Source organism: Colias philodice, chromosome 18 (genome assembly GCF_061535455.1).
Source record: "Colias philodice isolate Cphi_HAF_F1 chromosome 18, ilColPhil1 Martin Lab GWU primary, whole genome shotgun sequence".
Taxonomy (NCBI): domain Eukaryota; kingdom Metazoa; phylum Arthropoda; class Insecta; order Lepidoptera; family Pieridae; genus Colias; species Colias philodice.
In genome coordinates this window covers 277,351-287,973 of record NC_143103.1, presented here as the reverse complement: position 1 = coordinate 287,973, position 10,623 = coordinate 277,351, and the positions used below count along the sequence as shown (strand labels likewise).

At 34.0% G+C, this 10,623-nt stretch overlaps 1 protein-coding gene across 2 annotated transcripts in view; it reads left to right on the top strand.

Moving 5' to 3' along the window:
• Positions 1–253: 253 nt before the first annotated feature.
• LOC149480203 (uncharacterized) overlaps positions 254–10,623 on the top strand; it is a 29,529-nt gene continuing 19,159 nt past the window's right edge. For both annotated transcript variants that reach the window (XR_016317084.1, XM_089706962.1), the window contains exon 1: positions 254–446. The gene's annotated coding sequence lies outside the window, so the exon portion shown is untranslated. The remainder of the gene's footprint in view (positions 447–10,623) is intronic.

Genomic DNA, 10,623 nt, shown 5'->3' with positions numbered 1-10,623 from the left:
ATTGTTAATACGAAGTAAATTAAGCGCTGCCCTATCATCTTAAACATATTATTAATAATTATTAATATAAAACATATTTTGTCACCATTTTTTTAACTGAAGAAACCCTTTAATTCGTCTATTGAAAAACAAAAAGTTCACAAAAAGGAAGTCGTAAAGATAGAATCAGTCCATAGCCAATTAACAAATTGCCGCCAATAAGTTTGGTTTGGCGCCAATTTTCAAGTCAACTGTCATTGTCAGTCAGCGAGTAGCGGCGCGGCGCAGCGCACGCGTACAAAACAGCTAATAAAATTGTTTACATTCCGTACATTCGATGCTTTTCGCCCGTCGCGTGTAGAACATGTATCAATAATAACATAAAACTTGCTTTTATAAATGTGATTGATATATTTTGTGGGTTCTACTGCTGTCGGAGATAGAATAGTATTGCTGGACGAAAATCTGTAAGTATTATTCAAATTTTAAGTTTGATTTTCACGTAGTAAAGGGATAGATAGATATTTTCTAAAGGAGCGACTTGTTGGATGTTGACTTATAAGATTTTATTGAATGAGACTTTTATTAAAAGGTTCGAATAACTTTCGTCGCACGTATTTAAATAATATTTCATTTTAATTTTATAAAGCATTAAAATAAATTTTATAACTTGAAACTTAATAGTAGCTATACTTATTTATTTAGGTACTGAGATGCAAGGACTCGTAGTGAAATCTTGCAAAGATAAAATTAAATTAAAACCTTATTTTCTTTCAACTTTCTCTCATATATACCTATAGGAACATAATATAATAGAATGTAAAAAATAAAAAATTACTTTAAAACCTTAAATTATTCTATTTATTTTTTTCTCTTTATCCATAAAAAACTGCTAAATAATTTATTGGATAAATTTGTCAAAAAAATAATGATAGTCCAATTAAAAAATTAACTATTTAGTATTTACTATATAGTTATTAACTTCGAAATGATTATCTAATAATACTTTAAAACATTTGATAAAACTGTAATTTTTTAAGAGTAGTAACTACCTATTCAGTACATATTCTACAATCTACCTATATTTTCATGGAATTCACTTGTCCTTATCGAGGAACGTTAGTTTCCCCTATTTTCCATCCCCTTTCCATTCACGCACTCTTTGAGGCAAAAAGTATTCTAAGTCCTTCACAATAGATTTTATAGTGACTCTTATGTGATTACGAATTTGTTAATCACATTCTTACTACCTATCTACTTGAGCTTTTCGTTATAATTCAACGATAATTGGTTGGTATTTACTCGTAAAACCATGCTATACATTACTTACTAGCTTTCCGTTGAGACGATATAAAGTTTCAGATAGGTAGAGTTACTTTAGTAGGTATTAACATTATTAATGAACAAGCCACTCCTCCCGGATATATCTAGGATAAAAAATAATCTAAATTAAAAATGGATAATGTAGCTTTTGACTCAGCAAATAATTTACATAATCTTTCGAGTTTAAACATTACGACCAATCTTATAAAAAAAATCATTTCAATGTTATGAAAATCGCGAAACTTTCGAATTAAAATAATTACCTAACCTTGACAATATCGCAAATGAACAAACAAGAGTCGCTGTCTAGCCAATGTTTCAGCTAGCTTAGCACATTTAGCAGCAGTTGAATTATTAGTGCAGATAATATAAAACAATACTAATAGTTATTAGCACAAGGCTAAAGACTCTCCGCCGAAGACCATCCAGCCACTCGCCTCCACTCGAGAGCTTCTCGAGGGCCAATCAACATTGTAAACGTTTTTTCTCTAGCTCTTAATAATCTATTAAGACTGACTTTGAATATTTTTAACTGAGGCTTTTGGAAGGACAGGAGAAGTCGCAATGAAAGATTTTCGATACGTTTATTTTAAAAGTTCAAATTGAACAAGCTAGATTTAACTGGGAGGAATTAAAGTGTTTCTTTACTAATGAATTACAAATTCGTATTTTTCGATATAAATCTCTCTATCATATATTTGGAAAATACAAACTATTAAGTTTTCGCCGAGAAAATGTAACGTAAAATTATAGTACTGTATAAATCGAAAAATTGGATTAATTACATAGTTAGTTGTAATGCATTATGCAACGTAAATTTTCCTGGTTTTCCTTAAAAACAAAAAAAGCTTTGCTAAGTTTGACGGAGGTAGGTAACTGTGCTTTGGCTTACCATTGCATTGTTACGCTCTGATAATCACTGAGGACACTTATACCTGATTGATAAAAAGCCTTCATGTCGAGCTATTTCACATTTAGATAAACACTAATGTTATTAAGCATTCGACTATTGCACGCCTCATAAGCGAAGCGTTGAGGTGGGTACTACTGTCACTTCGCGCAAAACATCTGATTTTTCAAACTTAAAATGTCTTTATGTATCATACATTGCACTTGTAAGATAATACATACACACACATATTAAGAAAAAACACTATTTTTAACATTCATGATATTTTTGATGTCATTTTTGTTATTTAAACTAGTTAAAAAACAGTTTAAAAAAGTTCTGTCTTGGACGTCCGTGTGTCGACGCCCCCCGCGAATAATCCGGTAATCGTAAAAGTGTAAATGTTCAGGAAAAATAAAAAACCATTTTTCCTTAATAACTCCATTAAACAACAAGTATCAGAGACTTTTAATATCGCATATGGAAGCTAATTTTTTCAGCTATCTGGTTATTTCAACAAAATTTAAGTAGTCCCAAGGGCTTCGTTATAATTTAACTGGATTCATTTTACTATACTAGTGTAGGTCAAGCTCTGGTCAGTAATGTCACTTACGATATTGTTCGTGTAAATTTATATTTTCGACGGCAACAGTAAAATCTTGTTGCGCTAATATTCGTGTTATTTGTTTTGTATACTGAACATTTGTAATAATCTATTATTTGGTTATTCGATTGTTTAACAGTAACGTACATTTTATTGTTATAACTATTACTGTTTATTCGAATAGTTTACTTAAGTATTATTTGATGATTATTATAGTATGTTTTATGAAATACAGGACATTTTAGTAAATGAAACAACTATGGATTGTTTCACAAAACACGATAGTTATTATTATCATAGAAAATAGACACTGCACTGAAAACACGACTATTACACATGATTACACAGTCATGAAAATTATACTATGGTCCTATTACAGTTAAAAATGTAATCAGAATCCTCATCAGAACCTCACAGAAGGCGAATCCGCCGTGACCAGTCAGTACTTGTGTGGTGTGGTGTGTGATGTCTTTTTCGCGACTACCTTGTATACAGCAGCAGCGCTTGGGAAAAAGGGCTTCGCGACTCCGGCCGTTCTTCCTACATCGTTTCTCCTGTCCCATTCGCTGATCGTATCCTGTCCCAAAATACGCTTGACGAATGAAACAGGACACAGATCGTAATCCGGTTTCCGGAAAGGGCGGCTCCGACTCGACGGCCGCAATCTTGCTGCCGTTCCTATAGACCCTGAAGACGTGGCTGTTCACCACGTCGGTATAAGCATCTATCAAGCCAAACCCCAGCTCTACTTGCTCTGCCGTATGTGGGTCCGTATCGCGGGTGCCATTCGTTCCATCTCCCTGTCCCTCAACACCGCCGGGTGCGACACACCACTCTTGATCTCATAAAGCGTCGAAGCTTCGAGTATCCTGAGGTCAAGAGGGAGAATCCCAGCCAACAGCATCGCAGAGTTCAGGGAGACAGTCCGATATGCTCTGCAGATCTTCTGGGCAAAACCCCGTTGAACGGTGTTAAGCCTCTTTTGGACCCCCATCTTTCCCGCTTTGGGTGCCCACGCTGCTGATGCATACAATATAGTCGGTTATATAACTGCGATATATATAGTCTTAACTACTTGGGGGTTAAGCCCCCAACTTACTTTAGCTCCTCTTGCTAATAGCTTATAAGGGGCGATTGCCTTTTTGCAAACGCTCCCGACATGGGCGTTGAATGTCAGGCCGCCATCAATAGTAAGGCCCAGTATCATCTATCTATACTTTCGAAATATTGGATGTCCACACTCCCCATTACAAGTCGTGGCCTGTCAAATTTTAATTTTCGTGTCGAGAGCAGGGCACATGTCTTGTGTGGCGCGAATTTTAGTTTATTTCTGACACCCCATTCGTCAATTTTCCTCAATGTGCAGTTTGCCTTCGTCTCTACTTCTAAAGCAGTATCTCCATCAAACACTAGCACAATGTCGTCGGCAAAAGCTTGACAAAACACATCCATCTCCTCTAACATCCACAGCAGAGGATCCAGCAAGAGGTCCCACAGGAGCGGCCCACCTATGGAACCCTGCACGCGCCCCTTGTTGGTCTCTCTACTCACTTCCACACCCGCATACCTAACTTTCACACCTCTTCCACTCAGGTATCTGCTGATCATCCGCCTTACGTTCCCCGGACACCCAACTTCGGCCAACCGAACCTTTATGGCTGGCCACCAGGCGCTGTCGAAGGCTCCCTCTATGTCTAGAGATACCACAACAGAAATCTTCTTCTCCTCCCTCTTATTTCTGATGTGGCTACCTAGTCTATAGAGGGCGTCCTCGGTGCTCCTCTGTGGCATGAAGCCATGCTGATGGGGGCTTATTTTGGGCAGCAGGTAGAACCTGAGTCGGACGACCAGCATCTAATGAAGATGAAGATGAAGGTTTCGATGTGGTCTATTCTGATGCCTGCCTCGTTTATCTATCAAACTTTCATCTCTTTTAATTTTTTCTAAGGCTGTGTAAATCATTTGCTCAGTAATAGAAAGAGTGTTTAAAAAAATACCTTGCATACTTGCACTCCATAATGAAAGTAGCGGGAAATCGATTTCTTAATAAAACCCCGAATAATCCTGTACTAGCACTTAATTAAATAATGTAGAAAACTTTTTACCTGAATAATATCGTAACAACGTTTACTGTCAAATCATATTGATATTATTTTTCGTAAAGATCTAAAACCATATTATTCGTTTCAAATACATTTTAATGTTATTTTATGGAATAAACGCGTAGTTTTTTATATCTTCGTAAATAAAGATAGAAAAATTCTGAAAAAAATTTACATGGTGTATTTTAACTTCTAGATGCCGAAAAACGCATAACATGAAGAACCCCGTAATAGGTCATTACCGGATTATTCGCGGGGGGCGTCGGTGTCTGTATGTGCGGATCCTTTTTCTTGTTAACACGATAGCGACCGAAATACTTTACTAATCGAGTCTTTTTTTTTCTCTTACGCTTGAGTATGCTCAGGAATAGAACCCTTTCATTTTTCAGGGTCTGATTCGATGTGGTTTAATTGTTATTAAATAAACAAAAATAATAATTAATAAATATTTATTAAAAAAAAATTATGAGGCGTGCACTTTTGGATTTTCCAAATTATTTTTTACACGCTTCATAGTGTAACTATCTATTCATACCATGATCCAGTTGAAAATATCTTAAGAAAATGAGCCAAAAAATTCATCAAATCAATTGAATTTGGCAATAGCATGAAAACAGGGAATTTGCTTTATAGATAATTGAATAATATTGTGAATAATAATATGATGTAGGTCACACAATACACAATATTATGTAAAAAGTTGACAATAAAGATTTTAATTGCGAGTAATTCAATTCTTTCCCGAGTTAATTATCTGCAAGCGCCATTAAATTATTGATTTGTTTTATAATAAACACTTTATTTTTATATTTAACGCTGAATATAAAACAACCTTATAAGTTATAATAATACTAGAGGTCCGCCCCGGCTTCGCCCGTGGTACATATTTCGCAATAAAAGGTAGCCTATGTCCTTTCTCGGGTATCAAAATATCTCCATACCAAATTTCATGCAAATTGGTTCAGTAGTTTAGGCGTGATTGAGTAACAGACAGACAGACAGAGTTACTTTCGCATTAATTATAATATTAGTATGGATGTTCATTTTTACAAAGCCACATCACGTTTCCTATAATGAGGGGATTAATAAAACCATTGCTAACGCTATAACAACATTAATTATTATTTATATTGTAAGTTCAGTTATTTCTAATTTCCAGTTTCGACATACACATACTAGTATCCTTCCCTTCCTGTAAAAAAAACCGGAAGAATATACCTAATTCAATGACAGATTATTCAGTCGTATAAAAAAGTATCTTGGATACTTACTATGGGTTTGTGTATATAAATTTGATAAATCAAACCTATTTTCCTATCTAATACGTATACATTATATTATTATGCCTTAGTATAAACACAAAAATCCATAATTTTAAGTTGAATACTTGAATACCTCTACATTTTTGAAGTACACTAAAAATTCCACTGCCACGTAAGTCATTCATTCTGTATCCCAAATTCCCAAGTGTATAATCCCAGTATTGCTTCTTATTTCTGGATACTTGAACTAATCATTGTTTAATAATAAACGTACTTCAAATCACGATTGTTTATGTATGGATCAATATTTCGGAACGGTTGGAAAACATTGTGAGAGAGCTCATAAAAATATCAGTGTAGGCTCTTACAATATTATATACGGTAACAAATAGACGGATTTTGTAACGGATATTCGTCGAGGAATTCTTAATTATTACAACTTTGTCTACTACAGGCTTAAACGTAGTTTAAATTCGACGATCGCTTATTGGATAATAAAATGTTTTAATTACTTCTAAAACAAATGGATATAATTAGGATATCAAACTGTATCGATAAGACGTAATGTGCGTATTAATTACGCATTATCGTCATAACTCCACGCATTAACACTAACTGCTTCAATATGGCGCTTAACCTTGTATTGTGGTATAGTATTAAATCGATTCATTATTAACTATTCATCGGTAAAATCTTTGGTACTAGGTGTTTTCTTATGCGTTGGTTGTCGTTGTATGAGTGTAGGTACATAAAGCACAGATTATTTTATTAGTTACTAGGTAGGCTTGAATTCGTTGAGCTTAGAGTCTCGTTTATAAGAATATTCTATTACCTACCCTATTTGTGATCAGTCAGACATTAAGCCGTCTTAGGCGCATAGAAACATTAGTATAAAGACACCTTAAGTCCTTCTAAGCCCTTTACAAAGTAGGTAATTTTACACCTGCACTCCACACTACGTACATTACACCTATGTTACTGATTAGCACACAATGGAGAAAAACGCGGCAACACTGGGGACACTTTCTCACGTCTGTCTTGTTGCATGGCTCATGACGAATCGGCTTTTGATGACGAAAATTCATTAGGAACAAAGGAACGATGAAGTGTCACGCCTTAACAATATGCGTGGAACCTTTTTATTATACACTTTTTACGGCTACTTTATTATAGAGGACATGCGTCATTGTATAATTTTTACACCTTATAATTGGTTCAAAAAGCCCAAGATCTCCGTAGTTGGAATAATTTACTAGCTCTTTGTTACCCAAATTATTAAATAATAGCCTTCGATTTGATGGTCTAATGGTAAAGACGATTAGGAAAATGTTATAAAAGAAAAATTGGTACTAGGAAAGGATAAATATAGATAGCGCTCTACTCTATATTTGAAATCTTTTAGAAAATATGTTACTTCTTATTAAAAACAATAGTGAATCGACTGGCAATCACTGCATCTATTTATCGTAACCGATACATTGTTATTCATAGAATATTAATTACATATACTTGTATTGTATGTATTTAGTGACACTGGCTTTAAATTCATGTGTCACGGTCATTTTGAATCGTTTATTTTTGTCATTGTTTCTATAAATATCTTTTATGATTATGATGGATGGAACGTTAAAAAATATCTTATGTAACCGATTTTATAACGGTTGACAGCATTTTGCTTGAAGGGAAAATTAATTAGTAAGATTATATCAGTGACGCCTGACATCCCGTTTTTACCTACTGTTTTGAGAAAGGCCGGACCTTAATCGAATTAGTAAACGTTCTAACCATTTATCATATTAATTCGATTTTGATTGTTTTAAAAATAGTTCTCTATCTCTATCTTTCTTACAAATTAGCCGTATTAGTAATACGGTAAGTACTTTTTTTGCAAACCTATTCCTTCACTTTTGTAACAAATATCGGTATCAAGAGCCATACTATGAAGGTAACCCGTTCTACCTATATCGTGGGTAAATATTGTAAAATAGGCAGCCACTAAATTGTTAAAGAAATCGATTAATGACCTTCCACACTATCAAAACATTCCGGTTCGTCTGAAACCGTAAGTGTTACATTACACATCTCGTGATTCCTGTAAGCAGGATATCCTCGTTTCCACGAAGATTGCAGCTTTTGCAATTGTCTCATTACCGCTAATGCTAATGCCTAGCGTGACGAATGCAATTTATTAAAACAGGCCCATTTGGAAATGAGGAACTGTAGATGACAATAGATGACGCTTTTCCCGTAAATATATCAGTCTTGAAATTCTATAGCGGATATATTCTGACAGTTAGGAAGTCGGAACCACAATATACAGATACATACAGTAAGGAAACTTCATACAAAATGTTCGAAATGGCTCCCCCCATCAAGCGTGTTTACAATGCAAGGGTATTGAGGGGGATCGATAGTAGCGGGTGACACATCCACAGATTTTGAATATAGTATGGAAAAAAGTTTAAAGTGATGTCAATTCACATTAAATTAATATCGATTGTTTCAGTTTGTAGCCCGTTCAATAAATATATTTGTAAATACCATATCAGACTACAAGTTAAAAAGAGACTATTTTTTAATTTCTATAGATATGGCAGTATGCTGTATGAGTTTTATATTATGTTGACATATTTTCTATCAAAATGATAGCTACAAATAGTACCTATTAAGAGTCCAGTCTGTTTAAAGATCGCATCTATTTTTTACGCAATCTAGAAGAGCACGAAAATATAAAAAAAGGAAACCTTAAAAAAATCTTGTTTAAATTTATGTGCATAATTACGTAAATATTAGGGAAGAAAAAGATAGATATTATAATTATTGTATTTTTATCGATACGTGGCGTCTCCACTTTGTCAAGCACTAAGCCTGTCAAACTATTTTCTTTTTCTTCCTAAAACAAAAAGGTAGAGGTTCTATGCTCGTATAATAATAATTTTAATTTATTTTTGCATATTTTGTGTTTTTTAATTTAATTTAATTTATCGTTTTAAAAATAATTTAGTAGGTATACCTACATACAAGTATTGTAAATTCTGGTTTAAAATAATTATTGAATATATGTATAATACAAATATCAAGCATTATAAATAATTTAGGTACATTAAATAGCCTTCGGCGTCCATAACAAAACTAGATTTCGAAATATAGCACTGATAAAAACGTATTTACTTTTACAAGCTGTATTAATTCGGATTGTTTCTTCTTGTAAATTCATATTTAGGCTACACCATTTTTGTATTTTAACGGGTTTTAATCTCCAAATTACCACAAAATCAACTGTGAAAAAAAGCAAACAGAAATATACAGGCCGAATTGATAACCTTCTCCTTTATTTTTCAAGTCGGTTAAATATCAAAAAGTAACAGCCCTATAGCTATACGTCATAATTTCATGGGGGGGGCTTAGTTTCCTAACTGTATGTACGTAGTATATATCTGTCAACTGTGTCGGAACTACGTATTTTAATAGCAATCGAAAGTAGAGTTGTTGTAGAGTCACAATAGAATTCTTTATCAAATTAGTGTTATAGGTAATTGTAGCATACATTCTCAGAGGTAATATCAATAACATAGAATATAATAAAAAAACGTTATGTTCAACAAGAGTCGCGATTTCTCCACCTGTGTCACAGTACATTCATCCAATCGATTGCGTGACAGATATATTTAATAACTTGGTGCGATGCGCAGGCGCACCGGCTGCATAACGCGCCGCTTTGTATGGCCCTTCCGGCTTCCATCCAATGATACAAGCGTATACTCGCTCTGTGCTAATAACAGGAACCGCTTATCACTTAAACAGACATAAGTATTATATTTCTTGCAAATATTTATTTTGGTGTATGTAACGTTTCATGTTCTAGGTATAAGATGGGAAAGGGGAAGTCCTGGCTCTATATTGTTTATAATTTTGGTGAACTTCGCGAATATACGTTTTGCGAAGCTACATGAAAGCTGTAATGTAGATTTTATTACAAACTGCAATTTAGCTCAAGATTATGTTTATGGAATTATTATTAAGCATGTAAATATATATGCTCTACTCTCTATGTTGTTCATATAAGTATCACATAAGTGTAGAGCTCAAGCATTTTATGTAGTATTCGTACATTTGTGATTTGTTACAAAAATATACCCAAGTGCGAAAGATGCTTGATTGGATAATTACTGCGTGGGTTGGAGTTTAGCCGTTCTTGCTATTCAATGTATACTGCTAATTGGAAATAGTGTTTTAAGTGTCTGAACATTTTCATTTAACATTTATGAGCACAGAAGTGTCCGAAAAAATCTACTGTCTGTTTATTTCGGTGTCAACATTTGTTTCTTATAAGTTACCATCTTGATATCTAATATCTAATATATGTTTGTTACTCTTTCACGTAAAAACTACTGAACCGATTACAATGAAATTTAGCACACACATAGAGGGTAACTTGGATTAACACAAAGGATAGTTTTTATC